The 12,704-nt window shown below is 46.9% G+C and overlaps 1 long non-coding RNA gene across 1 annotated transcript; it reads right to left on the bottom strand.

Annotated features, from left to right (window-relative positions):
- Window positions 1-349: 349 nt before the first annotated feature.
- Window positions 350-12,499, bottom strand: LOC125364955. The gene is made up of 3 exons (XR_007213600.1): window positions 12,488-12,499; window positions 10,623-10,626; window positions 350-2,348 (listed from the first exon to the last, which is right to left on the bottom strand). It is a non-coding gene; the product is annotated as an uncharacterized LOC125364955 (long non-coding RNA).
- Window positions 12,500-12,704: the final 205 nt, after the last annotated feature.

Raw genomic sequence — 12,704 nt, forward strand, 5'->3', positions numbered from 1 at the left:
ACCCTGAGTTCAAGTCCCAATACCGAACCCTCCCCCCAAACAATAATAATGCAGGGATTTGACCTAAGCTACTATACATAATGGGAACAGGAAGCAACTTTGGCCATTAAGCCTCCCTGTCCTAGGCCTAATGGGGTCATCACAACCCAACCTAAGTTTCAGTCTCCTGTAACTGACTCTAGACAAGCCAATCAGCCCCAGCGCCAGCTTCCTCCAACAGCCTCTCTCCCCCCCCTCCCCCTCTGCTCATGACCTTAAAAACCCTTAAAACCCCATGGTCTGCAGGATTCTGTCCATCTGTCTCTGGGTGTCCGTCCGTCTATCTCTCTCTCCCTCTCTCTCCCTCTCTCTCCCCCTCTCTCTCCGTGTCTCTATGTCCTCTCTCCCTCCCTTCCCTCCCAGTGAACCACGGCCCTCTCAGGTTTGCCTGCTTTTCAGAAAGGTGGCTCCATCTTGGCTCATTGTCTGCTCAAACCCTAAACACTTCGCTTATGATGCAGTACACACGTGTGGAAATACCACGATGGCACTTGGTATCATTAAGATATACTGATTTTTAAAAACGTAAATAAAAATAAGGCACGTCAGAACCTAACTAGTTGATAACATTGAATATTGTAAGAGGCCAAGGCTGGAGGGACACGGTGGCTCATGCCTGTAATTGCAGCCACTTGGGAAGCAGAGATAGGATTGTAGCTGGATGTCAGCCCAGACGAACGTTAGTGAGGACTACCTCAAACAACAAGCTGAGGGTGGGGGAGCCTATCTGCAATCCCAGCTACAAAGGCGCTAGATAGGGCGGGGGATCGTGGTCCACTGTGAAATCTGATTTCCCAAGAGTTGAGGGAAGTATGTCAAGCTAAAAACTGAAGGGCAGAAAAAAGTTCTTGAGCACATTCTCCCAGGGTTGTGGGGCAGCAAGACAGCGCAGAATCCTCCTGCATAGTCATCATTCTGACCCTCAGACTGCTTCCAAGTCTCTTGTGTGTGATGGCGCTGAGCCTTCCGAACACTGCCGGCAATCAGACAAGGACTGGCCCTTCCAACCCAGGGCGGGCAGTGAGCAAAGAGAATCCCAATCTTTTCCTGCCCACCTATCGTGCCAGCCCAGGTTGCAGGGGGTTATTATTTTGTAGTGATCTCTAATCCTGAGACACCCTCGGTTTTTGTAGGTGGCTAATTTAATGTCTAACCAATTACAACTTAAAACTACCAAGAGTAGTTAGTTCCCTTCCCTCTTTTTCTGTGGCCAGCTGTTACCCAGATCTAAGACTTTTATTGGAGCCCAAACACACACCACTCGGGTACAATGAGTACAATTAGCATCTGTTTGAATTTCCTGTCACCTGAACAGCCAGGCTTATAAAGCTTACATTATCACAAGGGGAAAAATGTAGCTGCCCACAGAATTGCTAAGAAGCAACGAGGACTGGGAAAATCTCCAACCACTAACTACATTTTTTTTCCAAGCATATTTTTGCTAATGACTTTGCCCACAGCTTTAGAAACTTGTGTTCACCTCCATTCTTTTCCAAAGAAAAAGAAAAAGAATTCTACCCCAGGGGGAATGTAGATCTCAACCAGAAGTACAAATTGCTCATTTAAAGAGCAAGAATTAAGGATGCAGGCCTTTTCTTCCTTAAAAGCTTATCATGCTGAAGAAAGAATCTGAATCCTACCCCGATTCTTCTTGCGCAGCAGAGCAAGTTTTTTTTTCTTTTTTTTTTTGGGGGGGGGGGAGGGGGTGAGTTAGCTAATTTTAATTTAAAAGGGAGGGGGGCATTCTTGGGATGCAGCCAGAGCTGTTGCTAGGACACCCCAGGACCACAACAGAAAGCCACAAGAACAGGGCTCCGAGCTCGGCATCCGCCACTCAAGCATGCCATTAACATTCCTCACATACCTCCGGAGGCCACAGCCCCGCACCTTCCTCCCCGGCCCCCGGCCCCCGGCCCCCGGCTGGCCTCCCCGTCCAGGAGCCTGAACTGAAATTTGTTATAAATGATCTGATGGGGCCGGCTCCTCCAGGGCAAAGCCACAGGGGAGAGCGTGTCTCCCTTCCCGGACACAGCAGAAGACAAACCTCACCAACCACACACCGGCCTTGGACGTGGTTCAAGCCGGCAGGTGTGTGCACACCTGCACACCTGCGCGCATGCGTCCATCTATCCGCGCGGCCCTGCTGGGTATCTGATATTTCTGTCGTGAAATCTTCACGCCCTCCCAAGTCCAGAGTGGTCCTGTTATAAAAGCCAGCACATCTGGACCTCAAGCTATGGTGCTACCCAGACAGAACTGCTGGAGGAAAGACAAAGTTAAAGGGATGCCTGACAAAAGAGAAGGGCTGGCTCCTCTCTCTTCCAGACTAGGCCGCCGACCCTGAGCTGCAGGGCATCAGCTGGAGGGATTAGTGAGCCGTGCCTAATACATGGCTGGGAAAGGAAGGCCACTAAGGCCCCCACCCGCTACCAGGAAGGCGGGGTGGGGGCCTGGCAGCCAATTGCAGGGCTGGTCCCACTCCTGCCCACAGGTATTGGTGTGCAGGGCTTCCTCGGAGCCTTAGGGTCCACTGAGGACTTAAAATGAGGCTATCAACTGCCATCCTTTCTCAGGGTGGGGTTGGTTCACACTGTGTGCCAAGTCCCCCTCGGCGCTGCCACCCAGCTCCCCGAATCACAGGGCCCAGCACAGACAGCCTGCGAATTCCAGGACATGTCTTCAAGGAAAGCCCAGCGTTCGGTGGCACTCGATGACAAGCCACAGTTACCACCATTTGAGTGTCCTTTCTGGGCCCAGTCCATCCAACTGAGACACAAGAAGACCCTTAGGTCTTCCACTTGCCTTCCAAAACCTCCAGTGTCCCTCTCTGCCAAGGACTCAGCTTCTCGCTTGACTAACATAGGAGCACCGGAATCACTGTAGAGTTTGGGGTTTGTTTAGAAACAGAAACAAGCCTTTTAGAGGTTTGACCTAACAAGAATTACCAGCATTCTGTCTGGGGGCAGCAATCTCCCGAGGCTGCTCCTTCCTCCTGAGGCACGGGGCTCCAGACCCCCAGCCTGACCATCCGATGCCTCTACTGGACCACAGTGCCCTGGGGGGCTGCTGCCCAGCTCTCCAGCCAAGGCAGCTGTGGACGGGTGAATGGGAGGGGTGGGGGGGGCGTAGGGAGAGACAGAGCCAAACAGACAGAAGGGGGAGAGATAAGAGAGCGAGAGTAAGAAGGGAAAAAAAGGATAAAGGGGAGGTAGAGAGAAGGAAGAGGGAAGAAGGAAGGGAGGGAGAGAGGGAGGAAGGAGGGAGGGAAGGCTTCCTTTTGAGGAGCTACTGTTGAAGGCAGCTAATGGGGTGGCGTGTGTGTTGGGGAGTGGGCTGGGCAGCTCTATTGTGCCCATTGTGTGCTGCCCATGCCCCCCCCCACCCTCCCCACCCAGCTGTGGAGGGAGCTTGGCAAGCATTCCATAGCTCTGGGATGGAGACTCTGAAGATCTGTAATCCCCCAGCCCTCCAGTCCAGGTCTCTAGTGATAGCGTCCTTGGAATGAAATAACCTCCACTTCTGCCTCAGTAAACATAGTTTATGCTGAGTTACATACTTGGAGTCCCTTGGTATTGTACACTTTTTCTGTATTCTCAATATGAGAATATGAGGCATCTTAATTTTTAAGTAAGATAGAGCTTTCACTTTTTCCTTCTTTCCAAACACTGTTAAAAACTGGAGTTTTAACTGTGTGTGTGTGTGTATGTGTTTAAAGATAGATTACAACTAAGATTGTATTCATACTTCCCCATACAAAAATGACTTATTCTTTTTTTTTTTTTTTTGCCAGTCCTGGGCCTTGGACTCAGGGCCTGAGCACTGTCCCTGGCTTCTTTTTGCTCAAGGCTAGTACTCTGCCACTTGAGCCACAGCGCCACTTCTGGCCATTTTCTGTATATGTGGTGCTGGGGAATTGAAACCAGGGCCTCATGTATACAAGGCAGGCACTCTTGCCACTAGGCCATATCCCCAGCCCCAAAAATGACTTATTCTTAACCCTGGAAGCCATCTCTGATAAACATATTCTCCAGGTTGTAATCTATAAGCAAAGATGAAATTTTGACGTAAAAACAATGCTAAGTATTCATCATCTATCTAGCTTTCAATGTTCACTTCTCTTAAACTCCTTTAACACTTAGATATCCATTTAGTATTACCTCTCTACCTTCCTATCAATCTATTTATTTAAATCATCATCAATTACACACACATATAAACATATACTATCTGCACAAATATTGTATTTAAATAATGTTGTACCTAGGAGATGGTCACATTTCACTGAGTAGGTACTGTCAAAGCAATCACTTGAGTATTTGTATTTAGTATTACTACTTACACGGTGATCTATTAGGAAAGTGTTGTTATTCAGACAGATTGGTAACAAATGAAAATTTCAACTGATTACTGACATTGGAAGGAAAAGACATATTTCTAGGGTTAATGTATAGATTACCAGGGAATAGTTACTACTTATTTAGGAACCTTGATCAAGTTTCCCTTCTTGCCATTTGCTACTTGGTTAGAATCCTGGAAATTGGTAGACACATCCCTTTTATGAAGGTTTTTATATTCTTTAGACCAATAAACTAGGCAAAGTAAACTCAAAATGAAAAACCCAAGATGGAATGGCATTCTGCCTATGTCAGAGGAGGCAGGGAAACCACACTGGCTCCAAACTTGCTAAACTTTCCCCAGCTCTCTAGATTGCTAAATCACCAAATGGCAAGTAACACTAACAGCAACCCGAGAGGGAGGATAGGAGGGTCCTGGGAGTATTTGTCCATCAATTTGCAAGTAAAATGAGATCAGAGTCCTGGGTACGCTTAATCAGAATCAGGGCTTAACATTCCTAAGCCTCCAACTGCTGCTCCAGTTTAGACGCTCGAATTTAGCATCTGACCCCTGGGAATAGAAGGATGGGCAAATCAAGAGTCCCCTGCTTAAGTGGAATTCACTAATTCACCCATGTCGAGTGAACCTGTCAAAGAAAAGTTGCATCCATATTGCATGAGAAAAAGAATAGCTTCAAAAATAAGTTATCATTCAAATTAGAGCAGAGATCCTGGAGGTACCTCACCCCCAACTCCCAGACAGAGTTTTCAGCCAGACTTTCTGTGACTGCACACATTCTCGTGTGCGCATGCACGCACGCACACACACACACACACACGTATTAGTTGGCTTTAGATAAAGGTTACTTTACCATTGCTTGAGTTCACATCCAACAGAAATAAAGTGTCAAGTGCCTGCCAGGGTGAGAGGAATCTGCCAGGTCTCCCTTCCCCATTTATGCTTTTATTTCTTCCTTTGTGTTCTTTTGCCAGTGCGTCGGACAGCTGGCTGACTTGGTGAATGCATCCTAAAGACGGCAACTGAACAAGGTCCGGCCTCTTTTCGGTTCACCTTCCTAACACCGGCATTTCTGTCACAATGAATATAAAAAACAAAGCCCACAACAGATAAAACCTGGTTTAAAATGGACATACCTTGTGGATGTCTAAGCCCGGCACACTCATTGTCCTGAGTTTTCTGCTGGACACTGTTGTCCAGCGTGATACTGGGCCGGGCTGACCTGCCAGGCAGGACTCCAGCCTTGAGGGCGGTGACACCAAGGAAGGATTCCGGCTCAGGAAAAATCCCCAGGAGCTGGCGGCTGGAAGGTGAAAGCTAAGACACAGGTGTCTGACACCCAGGCACCTCTGCTGGGAGCCTGCCCAGCTCTGATTAGCCAAGTACAAAAGGCAGTTCAGATTACTGCACTCTTCCCAGCCAATCACCGCAGGCCATTCTGACAGGAGCAGGCCCCCAGGAAAGGGGAAGTCCACTCAGCCAGAACCTGAGAACCGGTTTCTACTGTAGCCCGGGGCAGCCCAGGAAAGGTTTGTCTGGCCATGGTAAGGCATGTGTGGAACAGCCCAGCTCTCTCCTGCCCTTCCTACAAGAGCCCTCAGACTCACAAACACAATGCCCGGGATGATCACAAAGTGAAGGTCAACACCTTGCAGGTAGAGCCCCTCCCCTCCCTGGGTCCCCTAGAGGACTCCCTGAAGCTGATAACGTTTATTAAAAATTTTAATTAGCTGTGGGTTTTTTGTTTTTGCTAGCAATAGTTTCTTAAAGAAAATGGGAGCAGGGGAAGGAGCAGCAAAAAGAAACATCTTTTCACATTCACTGTTTCAAAAAATGAAACTCAGGGGGCTGGGGATATGGCCTAGTGGCAAGAGTGCCTGCTTCATATACATGAGGCCCTGGGTTCGAATCCCCAGCACCACATATACAGAAAATGGCCAGAAGGGGCGCTGTGGCTCAAGTGGCAGAGTGCTAGCCTTGAGCAAAAAGAAGCCAGGGACAGTGCTCAGGCCTTGAGTCTAAGCCCCAGGACTGGCAAAAAAATGAAACTCAATATTGTAAAGAGAAAATAAGCATCTGGGGCTGGGAATATGGCCTACTGGTAGAGTGCTTGCCTTGTATACATGAAGCCCTGGGTTCGATTCCTCAGCACCACATATATAGAAAACGGCCAGAAGTGGGGCTGTGACTCAAGTGGCAGAGTGCTAGCCTTGAGCAAGAAGAAGCCAGGGACAGTGCTCAGGCCCTGAGTCCAAGGCCCAGGACTGGCAAAAAAAAAAAAAAAAAAAAAAAAAAAGAAAGAAAGAAAGAAAGAAAGAAAATAAGCATCTCAGATATAAAAAGGTTGCAAGAGATTACATCTAAAAAACCAAACAACAACACAGGATCTTAAGACTGGATCTTAAACTTCAGCAAAATGTGGCCCACCTGTGGCTGTACCTGTCCCAGGTTCCCAAACCAGCGCAGAAGGAAGGAACTGTACTTCCCATTTTCCTCTGGGCTCTAAAGCACAACCCTTCGCAGCTGTAGGTGACTCAAGCTTGGTGTTTGCCCCAGACATAGGGGTCAGCCTAACAGTAACCACAGACACAAAGAGTGGGAGGGAACAGGACACTCAGAAAGAAAATGGTTTTGCCTAGTCGGTCTGAGTTTGAGGGTACAGAAATGCATGTTCATGGTGGAAAAACCAAATCATGGGAGCCAGGGGTAATTTGTACATCTGCCCCCCCAAAATGTTTTAACAAGACTTGCAACTATTTTTTTAGGTGTGGAAACCAAGACAGAGAAAGCAAAACATCCTTACACCCTTACACACACACACACACACACACACACACACACACACACGCACACACAGTCACACACTGTGTATGGCTAGATATTCTGATCACAGGGGGTGGTAAATTCTACATGCAGTAGCAATTTCCATTTAAAAATGACATGAATTTCATTTGCAAACTATTTCTATATAAATGAGAAAAGCCATCTCTCTAGAATATTCCACTTGACCGAAGCTATTTATATAGTCCCATAATGTGAAATCTAAGGAAACCACATTTTGGCCTATATGTGTGGGGTTTGAGGAGGCCCAGACTTGTGTTTATCAGAAAAAAAAAACAAGAAAAAGAACTTTCCATTAGATCTTGCATCATAGATGCATTCTTTTGGAAGTAGCCTTCTTTTCCTTTTGGTGGGGTGGGGGGAGAAGGGAGACAAAATTCTCATCCCAGTCTTATGTTTTCTTTGCCCTACCCCCAAACTTCCAAACACTACAACTGAATTGCCCTGCAGGCCAGAGTTCAAGAGCAGCAGGCTGCAGGATTCCGTTGAATGTGTCAAATTTAACAACCTCCTGCTGAGGGCGGAGCTCTCACGTTAACTGTGCAGAATGACAAATGGTTCTGTTTGACAGTTGTTTATCCCAACCAGACTTCTGCCCTAGAGCGGGAGCATTGAAGAGTTAAAAGTGCCTTCATTTCACCAGTCTTTCTCTCCTGGTCCGGCTCTGTCAACCCAGGCCCCATTATGTGATTCATCAAGGAAGCTAAAACAAACAAGTCATTTTAGCTACTCAGGAGGCTGAGATTGGAAGATGTGGATCAAAGTCAGCCTAAGAAAGAAAGTCTTCAAAACTCTGCCTTCAAATAGCCAGCAAAAAGCTAGGTTGGAGGCATTGGCCCAAGTGATAGAGTGTCACCCAAGCAAGCAAAGCTGAGCAAGCCTGAGACTTGCGTTCAGGCCCCGGTACTACCAAAACAGACAAAAACAACCTGTCCTTCTACAAATTATGAGACAAACAAAGGAACCAGTGGATGGAACCGATTCTACAAGGTTGCCTCCTCTACTCTGCAACACCTTATTTTCTTCTGGTTGCCTATTTAAAAACAAAGGGACAGAAGGGAGAGTTTGGATTTCAGAATACTAGATTCCCCCGGTCTTTCTCCTTAGCGGTTTGCACATGTCCTTTCAGAGATTAGAGGTGAGCTGAGTCTATGGTGGGAAACTGACCCAAAAGTACAATGTGGCTGCTTCACTCTGTTTCACTCCTGCTCCCCTGCAGAACAGTTACATTTGTCTCTAGGAGACATAGGCCAAACCCACCTTCTAAGAAAGGTAGACTTAGATGCCTTAAGGAACCTTCACTTGCCAGACTTAGTATTTATTTATTTTTGGCCAGTCCTGGGGCTTGAACTCAGGGCCTGAGCACTGTCCCTGGCTTCTTTTTGCTCAAGGCTAGCACTCTGCCACTTGAGCCACAGCACCACTTCTGGCCTTTTCTATATATGTGGTGCTGAGGAATCGAACCCAGGGCCTCATGCATGTTAGGTAAGTACGGCTAAGCCACAATTCCCAGCCCCAGACTTAGCATTTTTTATGACATACTCTTGAAGCTTAAACAGCTTTCTAGAGTAGGTTTTTGTTTTTGTTTTGGGGTTTGGTGCTTTTTGTGTGTGTTTTTTTTTAATCTGAAATTTTAGGACTGGAGGTATGGCTCATCAGTAAGAAGTTTATCCTTTAGCTGGGCACTGGTAGCACGTGCCTGTAAGAATAGCTACTAGGGAGGCTGAGATCTGAGGATCATGGTTCAAAGCCAGCATAGGCAGGAAAGCCTCTGAGATTCCTATCTCCAATTAATCATCAAAAAGCTGGAAGTGCTGGGAATATGGCCTAGAGATAGAGTATTTGCGTCATATACAGGAAGCCCTGGGTTCGATTCCTGAGTTCAAGCCCCAGGACTGGCAAAAAAAAAAAAAGCTATAAGTGGAGCTATGGGTCCAGTGATAGAGTACCAATGAAAAAACTAAGGGACAGTGTCCAGGCTCTGCGTTCAAGCCCCAGTACACACACACACACACACACACACACACACACACACACACACACACACACACTGTCCTTAATACTCTCAGGAAAAAATTTTAGGAATTCTATGAATGGAGAAGACAGAAACAGCCTCTTAATATCTAATCTGCTTTTCTTCTCTGCACTTATCAACTTTCAACATCCGCTTTTTTTTGCCTTTGCTTCCAAGAATGTCAGCTCTACAAGGACAAAAATGACTGGATCACAGCTCAGTTCCAAGCACCTATCAGGGAAACATCCACCCTGCAGATCATAGGAAACTATTGAAATCATTTGGGAGGTGGCAGGTGAGACACATGCTTTTGGCCTGCTTCCTGAGGCCTGTACTGTCATTGGTACAGCCCTACAGTGACATCACAAATATCCAAATGTCCTTTGGCAGAAAAAAGGTTCTCCAAACTGACAGAGAAATGGCGGGCAAATATTAGATCATAAACAAATTTTATAAAAATCCTACAAAAGATTCTGGCAAAACTGGTGAGCTGCAAACCCCACTTTTAGAGACCCCACTCCCATCACGGGATGGAGAAGAGACCACGCTAGGCGAGTGAGTGACAATAATCAAGGATGTGCCGACACGTAAGGTGAGAAAAGGCTTCAGAAATAAATCTGCATGAACTTCAGGATTCATTTTGCCCAACTTCATCAGTTCCCACACACAATTCCAGGCTGAAAGAAAACAGAGCAGTGAGCCAAGCGAGAAACCTAGTAATCTCAGTTTCCCCATCCTGGGCCACTGTCCTTGGATGCTGTGGGAAGTTGGGTCTGTCACTGAACCCCAAGTGTCAGGAAGAAAGTGGACACACACAAGCCTGTGCTCACTCAACACTTGGATAAGCATCTTTGATTTTTTTGTGTAAGATCCAAGCATCCTATGCCAGTCTGCTGGTACTTTGCTATTAACAAGGTTGAGGTCATAAAAGATGACAGCTCATCCTGAAGTATCATTATACAATTCCTTTCCCATATAATAAGTACAGGTCACGAGCCACAGGTGACACAGAAAGCAAAAGGCATGCTACTTTTAGCTGCTGGAATCACTGACAGCAGTCAGTACCTTCTCTAAGTCTGCTGCCCTTATGCTCACTCAAAGGAGTCATATCACCTCTGCTCTGCTCGTGATTTGCTCGCTCTCTTTTTTACTGGTCCTGGGGAATGAACTCAGGATCTAGGCGCTGTCCCTGAGCTTCTTTGTGCTCAAAGCTAGCATTTTACCACTCGAGCCACAGCAGCACTTCCGGCTTTTTCTGAGCGGTTTGTTGGAGATCAGAGCCTTACAGACTTTTCTGCCCGGGCTGGCTGTGAACTGCAATCCCCAGATCTCAGCCTCTTGAGTAGCAGGGATTACAGGCGTGAGCCACCAGCACCTGGCTGGTTGTTCTCTTCTAAATTGATACGTTACATCAATTAAGTAAAATAATTGCTTTTGTTATTTTCATACATGTGTATAATACATTTGGTTATGTTCTTTTCTCTCCCTCATCCCTTTCTCTAATGCTTGAGAAAATCATTACAGCAACATTTCCAGCATGATTCTTAATCATGTCAATGTCTGCATTCATTCCAGAGCTACTGAGAGAAGGAAAAGATGCCAAAACAACAGCATATATGAACGATGCTAATACACTACATGCTCCTAGTATGGGGAGAGCTAACTACCTACCAAGCAGGACACCAAATACTACACAAGATTTACCATACACCTCTCAACAGCCCTCCTAGGGAGTTTCCACCTGTTTCACAGCTGGAAGATCTCAGCACAGAGATTGCCAGGTCACAGTATCCACAATGGGTCCAACAGGACTCAAAGCCAGGCAGCTTGACTTCAGGTCCTGTGCTTTTAAGCACCGCTGCCCACACTGGACTCGTCCGAGGCTTAGGAGCTCTGGGAGTTTTTCTAGGTAGTAGAATTCTGCTTGGGTAAAAGCCCGACCCCCCCCCCACCAGCTCAGTATCAGCAGAGTCCATCAGTTGCATGGCGCCAGCCAGCAGTAACAGGAGAGGCTGCCATGCAATTAGCCTGGTGATAATTTGGTATAATAAAACAAGCTCCGAATCATTTAAATAGACAGGGAAGAGAACACTTTCCTAACCCTGCGATTTATACTGCAATAGAGCAAGGCAGCGAGAATCCCACTGAAGCAGGAGAAGCCCGACAGCCCATGCACGCAGACAGTCAGTGACCACCTTGGGGGACTCGTCATCCATTCAGCAAACTTTTCCCGAGTGCTTGCTGTTGGAGTGGATCAGAGCGCGCCCACGGAGCGACACCCGCAGTCCCCTCCCCCGGCCTAGGATGAGAACCGCCCACCGGCCCCTTCCTAGGAAAGGCAGTCCCCACGGCCGGCTGGAGATGCCCAGTTTCTGGACTGCCAGGTGTGAGATCACAGGATGCACGAGGGGGCTGCCGGGAACACGCAACTCCACATCATACTGCCACGTCGTCTGGTTTTGCCGCACGTGTAGATTATCCATATAAGACTTTGCAGGGCCTATGCTCGTATTCAATGTCACTTTTTTTAATTTAAAAAAATCTAAAAAACATTTTTTCTTTATTTTCTTTGTGCTGGTCCTGGGGCTTGACCTCAGGGGCTAAGCTCTGCCCCGCCCCATTTTTTTTTTTTTTTTTGTCACTGAGGTTATCCCTGAGATCTTCTGCTCAAGACTAGCGCTCTACCACTTGGAGCCGCAGCTCCACTTCCAGTTTTCTGGTGGCAAATTGAAGAGTCTCGACAACTTTCCTGCCCCGGCTGGCTTTGAACCTTGATCCTCAGATCTCAGCCTCCTGTGTAGCGAGGATTACAGGCCTGAGACACCAGTGCCCAAGTCCCCTTAGTTTTTTCACTGAAGGCTTGTACTCTACTCTTCAAGCCACAGCTCTACTTCCAGATTTTTGGTGGCCATTTGTGGGTGCACTTCCCTGCCTCGGCTGGCTTCTAATCTCGATCCTCAGATCTCAGCCATCTAAATAGCTAGGATACAGGTGTGAGCCACCAGCCCCCAACTTACATTTCTTTTTTTTTTTTCTTTTATTAAGATTAACTACACAACTTTCACAGTGCATAGTAAACCTTCCCAATAACAGACATCGTCATTCTAATCTACAAAGCTTATGAGCTCTATGAACATTAACAAGACAATTTCTCCCAGATCAGGTGATATGTACATTTCTTTCCCTTGGCTTAGTATCATGTTCCCTCTTTTTCTGTCATTTCCTCTCTCCCAAGACCACCCTGGAGTTGCTTGGTTCACTTTCATCAATGCCCAGTGCAGCTGTGGGCCCCCTCTACTGTCTTCTTTTCACTCACTTTCCACTCATTCTGTGCCCTCCTCCTAGCCTCCCTTAGAGGTGCTCATGTATACACAATATATGACGTAAAGAATGTAGAGTCATCTAAAAATAATAAGACAATTTCAGAAGAGGTTCTTTGTTTCCTTATCTTTGGAGT

The sequence above is a fragment of the Perognathus longimembris genome, chromosome 16 (genome assembly GCF_023159225.1).
Source record: "Perognathus longimembris pacificus isolate PPM17 chromosome 16, ASM2315922v1, whole genome shotgun sequence".
NCBI classification, from domain to species: Eukaryota; Metazoa; Chordata; class Mammalia; order Rodentia; family Heteromyidae; genus Perognathus; species Perognathus longimembris.